Here is a 9,832-nt window from a genome sequence, read left to right as displayed (position 1 = left end):
CAATATTATATGAAATAAAATGTTTTATTTGTATAAATTTTGTCAAAGTTTTATTATCGTACATTTTAAAAGTTTATTAAAGCGTAAAAAAATACATCTCATTAATTTTTAAATAATTTTTCTTACTTTCAACTTACATTATATTTTCCATCTTTGACTTTAACAATTGTAGAGATGGTCATTTTTATTGAACTTCCTTACTAAATTTATCTTCACATTTTAAAAACACATAAAACTAATTAGTTCACATTTATAGTAACATAAAAAAATACATGTACCTCGACAAACAAATAAAAATTAAATTCCTAAGAATATAAAAATACCAAGAACACAACAAACATATTTTATTATTCTTTCTTCTTGTTCTTTTATTTATGTCTGCTTTTTTTTCCTATTAAAAATAGGGGTTCTTTCGAAAATGACTCAAAATTTCAAGTCAAACACAAAAATAACCTATGCTTTTTTGAAACTTTGTTTTGTCCTATCCACCCTAAAAGTTCTAGTTATTCACGAAAATGTCATTACTTTTTTTTTTCTTTTTTTCGAAAATAAGGCTTTTACCTTACCATCCTCATCTTCACCAAATATTTACAACTTTTCCATTAACATCAATACCTCAACCACCATGAACTACCAAATTGAGAGTGTTAATGCCCTGAAGTTTCGATTTTTTCTCATCCTTTCTCATTTCTTATCCACACAAACCACATATCTTACACTTTCTCTCAAAATTCATAAAAAAAAACTGAAGATTTTGAATACAAATTATGTAAGGTTCATAAGCTCACGATTCTTGGTGATTAACGAGTAGGTAGCTGTTGTGGTGAAGTTCTGGGTGATTGGAGAAACCATGCAAGTCATCTCACGAATTCAAGGTATGAAATCGCGAACTACATTTTATTTTTCAGATCTGTTCGACGAAGAAGACTTCTAAAGAAGTCTTCTGGTCAATGCATAGGTTACTTTTGCAATTGACATTTTTTGTGTTTTTAATAGAAGACTTCCCTAAAAGTCTTCTAACTTTCTTTTGTAAACAAAAAAATTTCGAAATTCCAGAGAAGACTTCTAAAGAAGTCTTTTCGGATAAACATGTTACTTTTAAATTTGACTGAAGTTGGTCAGAAATTTGACTAGAGAAAATTTCTACAGAAGTCTTCTGAAAGTCTTCCCTAAGTCTTCTCAATGCCGGAAGATGTCTGCGTGGGTTACTTTTGCAATTGAAAAATAATAGTAAAACATTTAATATCAATGAGAAGACTTCTATAAGAAGACTTCTAAGAAGACTTCTTTAGAAGACTTCTAAGAAGACTTCTTTAGAAGTTTTCTCGAGTTTAATTCTGGGTTTTGGTCAAACGTTTGCCCTCGAGAGAAGACTTCTAGAGAAGTCATCCGACGAAAAGAAGTCTTCTCTTGAAAAGTCAAATATAGTCAATTGCAAAAGTAACCCAGCAGACTTCTTACGACATTGAGAAGAAATCTGAAAGACTTAGAGAAGACTTCTTTTGAAGTATTCTCCAGGTAGACTTCCCTAGAAGTCTTCTACAAAAAGTCAAAATTCTGACTAACTTCGGTCAAATTCAAAAATAACCTGTTTAGAAGTATACACATACAAATCATTAAAAAACCATAAACAAAATTATTACACATCTAGATATTGTTCCTCAACATAGATAAACTTGGACTCCATTTCACATCATCTCTTTGTACCACTTTGAGCAGAAGACTTTCTGAAGACTTCGTGGGAAGTCTTGTAGCATAAAATACATTAGAAGATTTTCCAAGAAGTCTTCCGAGAGTCTTCATAGAGTCTTCAGAGAGTCTTCCAAGAATTATCCCAGAAGTCTTCCAAAATATGTCTCAGATCTGAAAAATCTGCATATTCAAAAGCATTCAAATAACTTCAAAATAGAGAAGACTTCAAAAATAAATTTTTAGATAATAAACAAAACAGTCACATTAGGTTGGATCTATAATTTTTTAGAATCTAATATATAAAACACACAAAATACATATCCAAAATTTATACCACTTTAGGCAGAAGACTTCGTGGGAAGTCTTCTAGCATAAATGCATTAGAAGACTTTCTAAGAAAGCTTTTGAGAAGTCTTCCGAGAGTCTTGTAAGAGTCTTCTGAGAAGTCTTTCAAAGTCTCTCAGATCTGGAAAAACCTGCAAATTCAAAAACATTCAAATGACTTCAAAACAGAGAAAAACTTCAAAAATGAAAATTTTATGCTTACAAAATAAACAAAACAGTCACACTATGTTGAATTTATAGCTTTTTAGAATCTAACATATAAACACACACATAAATTCATATCCAAAATTTAGAGATCTACCTTTGAAAGAGTGAAATATAAGAATCATGTAATGAAAAACCTGCAAAAAGAAGATAAATTAGTGAGAAGACATAAAAAAAGTGAGAAATGAATATAAAGTTTGGTGTTTTGATGTTCAAAGAGATTAAACAGAGGTTGGAGAGTTTTAGAGTGAGAAACATTACATTTTTGTTGCAGTCATTTGAGAGGAAGAAAGAGAATGTGTAAATTTTCTTTATATATAGAGACAAAAATTCCAATTAGGTTAAATACTTTCGACCCAAAAGACTCATGGAAGACTTATGGAAGACTCATGGAAGACTTATGTAAGACTCATGGAAGACTTTGATTTATGCGGGAAACCTAAATTATTCCAAAATTTAGGCGGGAACCCTCAATTTTACTTAAATTTAGGTGGGATGTGTCGGAAGACTTCTTTTTAAGTTTTCTGTGAGTCTTGTTGACCCCAAAATCAAATAACTATGCAAAAAAACCTTTTTAAACTTAAATAAACATATAAAGTATTTAAATCAAATTATTAGATACTTACTAAACATATATAAGTCAATTTGAAAAAGGAAAAAATGAAGATAAGATTTCAAATCTAACCCTAAAAATACCAACAATACTATAACATATGTTACCAAACTCTAAACCAATGACTCATGAACCAATCTACATTCACTCATCTATGTTGAAAATAATTCTATTTCAGATAAACTAAATTTACATCATTGGAAAATGTTTATTATTACATGATTTCAAATTTTACACATGAAAATATTTTTTATAAAAAAATTAAATTATTTTTAAGATCTAATCCCTGAGAAGACTTTCTCTGGAAGACTCCTGTAAGACTTATGGAAGACTCCTGGAATACTTCTGGAAGACTTATGGAAGACTTTCATTTAGGCGGAAAACCTAAATTATTCCAAAATTTAGGCGGAAACCATAAATTCCACTAAAATTTAGGCGGGATGTGTGTGAAGACTTCTTTTTAAGTCTTTTGTGAGTCTTCCAGACCCTATAATCAATTAACTATGCAGAAAACACTTTCTTAAACTTAAAAAAAACTTAGAAAGTATTTAAATCAAGTTATTAGATAGTTACTAAACATATATGAGTCTATTTGAAAAAGAAAAAAATAAAGGTAAAATTTCAGAATCTAACCCTAAAGATACATACAATACTATAACATATGTTATCAAACCCTAAACCAATGACTCATGAGCCAATATACATTCAGTCATCTATGTTGAAAATAATTCAATTTCAGATGAACTAAATTTACATCATTGAGAAATATTTATTATTACATGATTTCAATTTTGTACCCATCAAAATATTTTTTATAAAATTATAAAATTATTTTTAAGATCTACTGAACGAGAATACTTACAAAGAAGTCATCATAGAGAAAACTTACAAAGAAGTCTTCTCTAACGGAGGGTTATAATGGTAAAATTGAATACATGTTTTTTGTTTGTTCATAAGGGGGCTGTTGTAATTTAACTAGGTTTTTGGGTTACTTTTGCATTTGATTAAATTTGGGGTACACTTTTGTATTCAGAATCAAGTTTTGAGTCATTTTTGGCAAATCTCCCTTAAAAAACATGCTAATTTTATTATAATCCAAGCTATATGAATTATATTAATAGAGTATTAACTCTAGAAAAATCCTGCGAAAAATACTTTGATTAATATAATTAAATGACTTACCATATAATAAATTAAATGAATTACCAAATAATATAATTTTAAATGACTTACCATATAGTAATGTTAATTCATCTGTTTGTATTAATAGATAAATTAAATAAAATTTTTTTGATTAATATATGTTTACCAAGTGATTAATATATGTTTTAAAATATAAAAATATTTTAATCATTTCTAAAGTGATAATGCATATATGATACCACATTGTCACTGGAAAATGATTGGAATTTTTTTAGAATTATAAATTTGACTGGTTTGGATTCATTTGACATATTTTTATACTATATATATAGTAAATGAGTGAATTTAATTAATATTATTAAGTTTAGATTAATTATTTTTCTAAAATCTATGATTTATTTTGTTCACAACTTATATAAACATAATAAAAACCCTTTTATAATTGTTTCTATAGTATCATATGCATTTAAATGAGTGAATTTAATTAATATTATTAAGTTTAGATTAATTAGTTTTCTAAAATCTATGATTTATTTTATTCACTACTAATATAAACATAATAAAAACCGTTTTTATAATGGTTTTTATAGTATCATATGTATTTATATGTATCTTATGAATTTATATAATGTAATATAGATATTTAATTATTTCTATAAATAAATTATGTTAATTCATTTATATTTAAGATGCTTAATTGTATGTTTGGAAACATAGATTAGATTATTTAATTTTATGAATAGTTTTCTTTTGAAAAATTTAATTAAAAAATAAAAAATAAAAAATCATCAACCAATCAAATTATAACAATTAATTGGAGAACTTTTTTATGAAGTCAGCATAAATCACTAAAGTGACTTCTCAATTAATATATAAGAGGATTTTTTTTTTCGTGGAAACACTTCCTAGTATACAAATTCAATCCCCAATATATTAATTGAGGATCATTTAAAAAGTTGTAACTTTAAGTTTGTACTAATTAAAAAGAGACGATGCTTAGGTGTCACTTAATTAGGATGTCAATTTAACTTACGTGGCAGCTTAAAAATCAATTGAAAAAAGTTGGTCCAAATCTAATTAATAGGGAACATTATATTAACACAAAATATAAGAAACATAGATTTTTTCCTTAAATAAAAGCCAAGAAACTACCTAATATGGTTAACATATATATGACAATTAATGACTGAATAATAAAGATTTGATAACAATTTTTGCATCTTTTTCATTTTTGTTTAATTTTATATTATTAAAAAAATTAAACAATCACATTAACAATATAATAAAAAAACCTAGATTTTTTTCTTATATGTTATATTTTGATTTTTTTAAATAACTTTAAATTACAAAAATGAGGAAATCTTAAATGTTATATTTTAAATTTTTTAAAACGACTTTAAATTAACTACAAAAATTAAGAAACCTTATATGTTATATTTTTCTTATGTGTTAGATTTTTTCTTATATGGTATATTTAGAATTTTTTTAAAACGACTTTAAATTACGAAAATGTAAGTTTTTCTTAAGCATACGACTAAATGAAATAAAATGACGTGTATCAATTTGATGGTTGATCTGAAACCTTTCAAAACCATATGGAAGATAAATGTCAAAATAGTTTAACTGTGGAAATGTTAATTTTTTTAAAAAATGTGTTAAGTAGAAAAAATAAGGTTTTTGTGTCATAATTTGTTTAATGTCCAATCCGAGCAACCCATGATATATTAATTATAGTTTAATTCCATAATTTTTAATAAAAATTGATATATTCCATTGGAAAAAAATTATATAATAACAACAAAAAATATTGTATATGTACAAATAAAATTATCAAATATAAAATAAAAAAAATGTCGATAATATATACAAATAAATTCACCATGCGCAAAGCGCAAGTCTTATCCTAGTTCTTCGAGTAAACTAGAATATATTTCAAATGACTTATAACTTAGCCGCCTCTAGTTCATATCTAAGGACCTTTCATAGTTACTAGGGGTCTTCACCCCGCGCAAGCGCGGGGATAGAGGGTGTTCGATTTCTATGTTGTAATCAATGGTGCGTGCTATATATATTATGCGTCTTATTGTTTTATTGTTTATATTTATTTGCATATTTGGTTTCATACCACAATTACCTCTTGAATTCCCATTTCCATTCATCTCTCAAATCATCACACTGCATATATTATTTGGGCGTGGATACTAATTTAAAAAAAAAACTTTCTTGCAGTGACTACTAATATTCTTTTTTCCTTTCGTCAAATTGGATTTACTATCATGCAATTTAAAATGCAACTTCAGTTTCTTGAATCACAGATTCTCACAAATTGAGTTTCTATCTTTTCCAGTTACATACAGTAAGTATCATAATCATGTAATATAACATTATGATATTTCTCTGTCATTTTTTATGTCTACGTTCCATATGACTACATTTCATTCTTAGCATTACTACCTCTTGTTGATGAATAAGTCATGTCATGGGCACTCAATTCCGTTGATAGCTTTAACTGCAAATTAATCTTGTTATGAAGGCAATAAGGACTTGAGCTAGTGAAGCTCAATGAATATTACTTGCTTCTCTTTTTCACCAGATATGTAGTAGAACAATGACGTCGGATAATCATTAATCTGTCATCAACAAATCAATAAGATTCACCGGTATGTTTTAGCTAGGTAAAATTTAATTCACCTGTAGTTTAGGCTGCTCATTAGCTGATGCGTAATGATTTTCAAAAAATGATTTTCAAAAGCTTTTGAACTGCTAAGCAAGATTATAGACATGTGTTTCTCAATGCCTCACAATTCACACCATGGTCTATGTACCTATTTTCAGTTTCCCCCATAAGATCCATGAGTTTTTATCTTGATTTCAGTTAATATAAACCTTGGTTTAGCATAGTGGTCTTTAGTGTTTACTTACCTCAAAAGAACATTGTCGGGACGATCAAAAGTCTTGCCTACCACAGTCAGATCACTTGCGTTTTCCTGCAGATTTTGTAGGTTATTTGATCTTAGTTCGTATTGGATCTCAAATATAAACATAGCTGCAAGTAATTAGAAAACAAAGATAAAATCTAAAGAAATAAATATTTCTGGCAAGATTCAATATCGGTAAACACCCTCTATCGGAGGTCGAGGAGTAGCCTCCTTCGTGTACTTCCCTATGTTCCAAATCTTTTTGCTTGAAATCTGTTGTTTTGTTGTGTTTCATCTACTTCTCTGTAACCTAGCAGTCTATGTTTCATCCGTGAGAAAGAGAAGAAGCCGAAGGGATACTGAAGATAAAAAGTTGAGAGAAAGAAGATTTTTCTAACCCAATAAATAATTCAGACGAAAACGCGTTCGTAAAATAAATATTTACCGTGTAAGTGGGGCCCACCAACAGAAGAGAGAGAGAGAGAGTTTGCTGACGTGTCAAAAATGACTCTTCTGATTGGACGATTTTCCTATCATATGTGGACAGCCTAACTGAGGCTTAGACCACCTCCATCGGTGGTTTGAAAGGGGAGTTCTTAAAAAAAAAACCAAAAAAATAAATGGAAAAAAGGAAAAAGAGAGAGAACCGCCCCTAAAACCAACACTTTTAGAATCACTAAAAACCCCATACGTGTAACTTTATTGTTGGCTAATTTTTTTTCTCTTCTCTCTCTCTCTTCCTCTTCCTCTTCGGCTCTTACGATGATGGTTGTCTGCTCGTAAACCCGAATCCGATGGTCAGTCATGGGAACCTTCTTCCTCATCTCCGTTCACGTTCGACAAGGAAAACGAGAAGCCCATCCTCGTGAAAGCTCCGAACCCACGACGGAACAATGATTCGGATTCCAGAGGATACAGAATCAGGGGATAACAATCCTTGGAGGTAACACAAAAGCTTATCTCTTTGTTTATTTGATTTTACACTCTTTAACACAAATGACATCTGTTATGTTTTCATCTTTTGATGTGCAGATTTGGTTCTTAAAGACAAGATCTTTGTCTATGATCTGGTGGGTCAGACAAGTTCTTAAAGACAAGATCTTTGTACTGTTTTCCTAAAGAAAGGTCACGGTGAAAGTGAAGAACTCTTTGAGTTCAAAACAGATGAAGGTAACTACACTTCTGCAAAATTTCCTTGAAAGTTTTTATTGGATGTTCCGACTTTTGTCGCTGTAATTGATTTTGGTGTATTCTTTTAACATAGCAAGTGATCGATGAACTTGATAGAGCTGTGATGAAGATGAAGAAGGGTGAAGTGGCATTGGTCACTTGATATGACTATTGTGTCTTCTTCTGTTGTTGTGAAGGACAAGCCTCGAGTTCGCTTCAAAGTTGGTCACTCTGCTCTGTTTCTTTAATGTTTCTGTCATTCTGTGTGTCAACAAGCGAACACATGGTTTGAAAATTATGTCTTTTTGCAAGTAAATGATGGGAACAAGTTCATGTAGATCTTTAGTTATGTTCTTTCAAAGGATATAATACTCATAGATTGGTTTTAATTTTTCAGCTGTTTGCCTAATGATTTGGTTGCGAGCTGTTCGGCAGTCAGGTGAAGCAAGCGCCTCGTTTGTGAACTCGGGAGGAACAAGAGCTATTGTAAGGGCTAGTGGTTTTTGTAATCATCATTCACTAGTTATTCTCCCTGAGTCTAACTCTTGAATCTTGCAGGTGGAGCTCTTGGGAGCTTTCGAGGGTTTTCTTGGAGACACTTATTAAGGAAACTGGTTTTGAGGTGAGTTCTATGAAACTTCTTTACATGCAGTCTCTGATGGATGTTTGATAGCTCATAGTGCTTTTTGAAATGTTCTTGTCGGAGAGTTAAAGCTTTGTTCCATGTTCAATGTTGTAATGCAGCTTAAGTGACCGTAAATCAGTGAAGAAGAAGATGAGATCATTGTCATAGTTGTTCCTGATTACAAAATGCTCGAGTATGTTGAAAAAATTGCAAAAGGACTTGCACATGACCCGGTAACTAAACTCTGTAAGATCTTAGTTTCAACTTTTACACCAAAAACTTTTTGTTCTAACATCAACAAACATTTTTCAATGTTCTCTTTCAAACCAAAACCTTTCTGTATTTGTATTTTTAATATGCTTTAAATTTTTTTTTTAAGAACCTCAATGAGGTTCTCCCATTGGACAATGAAAAATTTAATTAGACTAACAAGGGTTCTAAACTTTTCAAATCACAATATTAACTACTAAAATATTCATGAGAACCCATAATGGTCTCTAACCAATGGACTTGCTCTTATATCCTCTTTTATTACTTATTTGATTTTAGGTCATTATCAGTCTTTAATGTTTTTCCAGCGTAATGTTTGTTGAATTTTGTTTTGGTCATTGGCAACAACTTTAAAATAATTGAAGATGTGGTGAATTTTTTTAAAAAAAAACTTTCGGGTATCCAAAATCCATTCAAAGGCTCAGAATAATCTCCAAATGAGTGTTGCGGTCTACGTATAGACTCACACTCCGAGTTTTTTAATAAAACCTAAAGCATAACCTCATATTTGTGTGGCTACACATGCTTAGTGACGTGAAATTACGTCAAACTCGAGTCACTTAACTTACCAGAATTCGCCTACCACTACACCACCCACGTGTGCTTAGATTATGCTTTTTCATTTCAAAAGGATGAGATAAAACATGTGTAGACGCAGCTATAATGTTGTTCATAAGATAAAACTTCGAGCTACAAATTCCATCGACTCCAAATCCACAAAAAGATGGAAACACTACAAATTTATAAATATACATATTACTTTATTTAACCAAAATAACCTTAGATATTATAAAGTTGTTATCTGTATAGCATGTTACTGTATACATATTAATAAACCAAATTATTATATCA

At 29.7% G+C, this 9,832-nt stretch overlaps 2 long non-coding RNA genes across 7 annotated transcripts; one reads left to right on the top strand and one right to left on the bottom strand.

Annotated features, from left to right (window-relative positions):
* Positions 1–1,558: 1,558 nt before the first annotated feature.
* LOC125575241 lies at positions 1,559–7,380 on the bottom strand. 6 transcript variants are annotated; one of them, XR_007332252.1, is made up of 6 exons: positions 7,119–7,380; positions 6,920–6,984; positions 6,452–6,627; positions 2,339–2,378; positions 2,027–2,168; positions 1,559–1,872 (listed from the first exon to the last, which is right to left on the bottom strand). It is a non-coding gene; the product is annotated as an uncharacterized LOC125575241 (long non-coding RNA). The 6 variants fall into 6 exon arrangements; XR_007332253.1 differs by having other exon boundaries at positions 6,689–7,380; XR_007332251.1 differs by lacking the exons at positions 1,559–1,872; positions 2,027–2,168; positions 2,339–2,378 and adding an exon at positions 6,689–6,822 and having other exon boundaries at positions 6,298–6,627.
* Positions 7,381–7,545: 165 nt separating this feature from the next.
* LOC111211175 lies at positions 7,546–9,154 on the top strand. Its single transcript, XR_007332249.1, has 6 exons — positions 7,546–7,858; positions 7,948–8,085; positions 8,180–8,306; positions 8,483–8,571; positions 8,644–8,707; positions 8,830–9,154. It is a non-coding gene; the product is annotated as an uncharacterized LOC111211175 (long non-coding RNA).
* The last annotated feature ends 678 nt before the right edge of the window (positions 9,155–9,832 follow it).

Source organism: Brassica napus, unplaced genomic scaffold, assembly GCF_020379485.1.
Source record: "Brassica napus cultivar Da-Ae unplaced genomic scaffold, Da-Ae ScsIHWf_164;HRSCAF=296, whole genome shotgun sequence".
In the NCBI taxonomy this organism is placed as follows: Eukaryota; Viridiplantae; Streptophyta; class Magnoliopsida; order Brassicales; family Brassicaceae; genus Brassica; species Brassica napus.
Note: the sequence above shows the minus strand (reverse complement) of the source record. Positions and strands in the feature narration are given on the sequence as shown.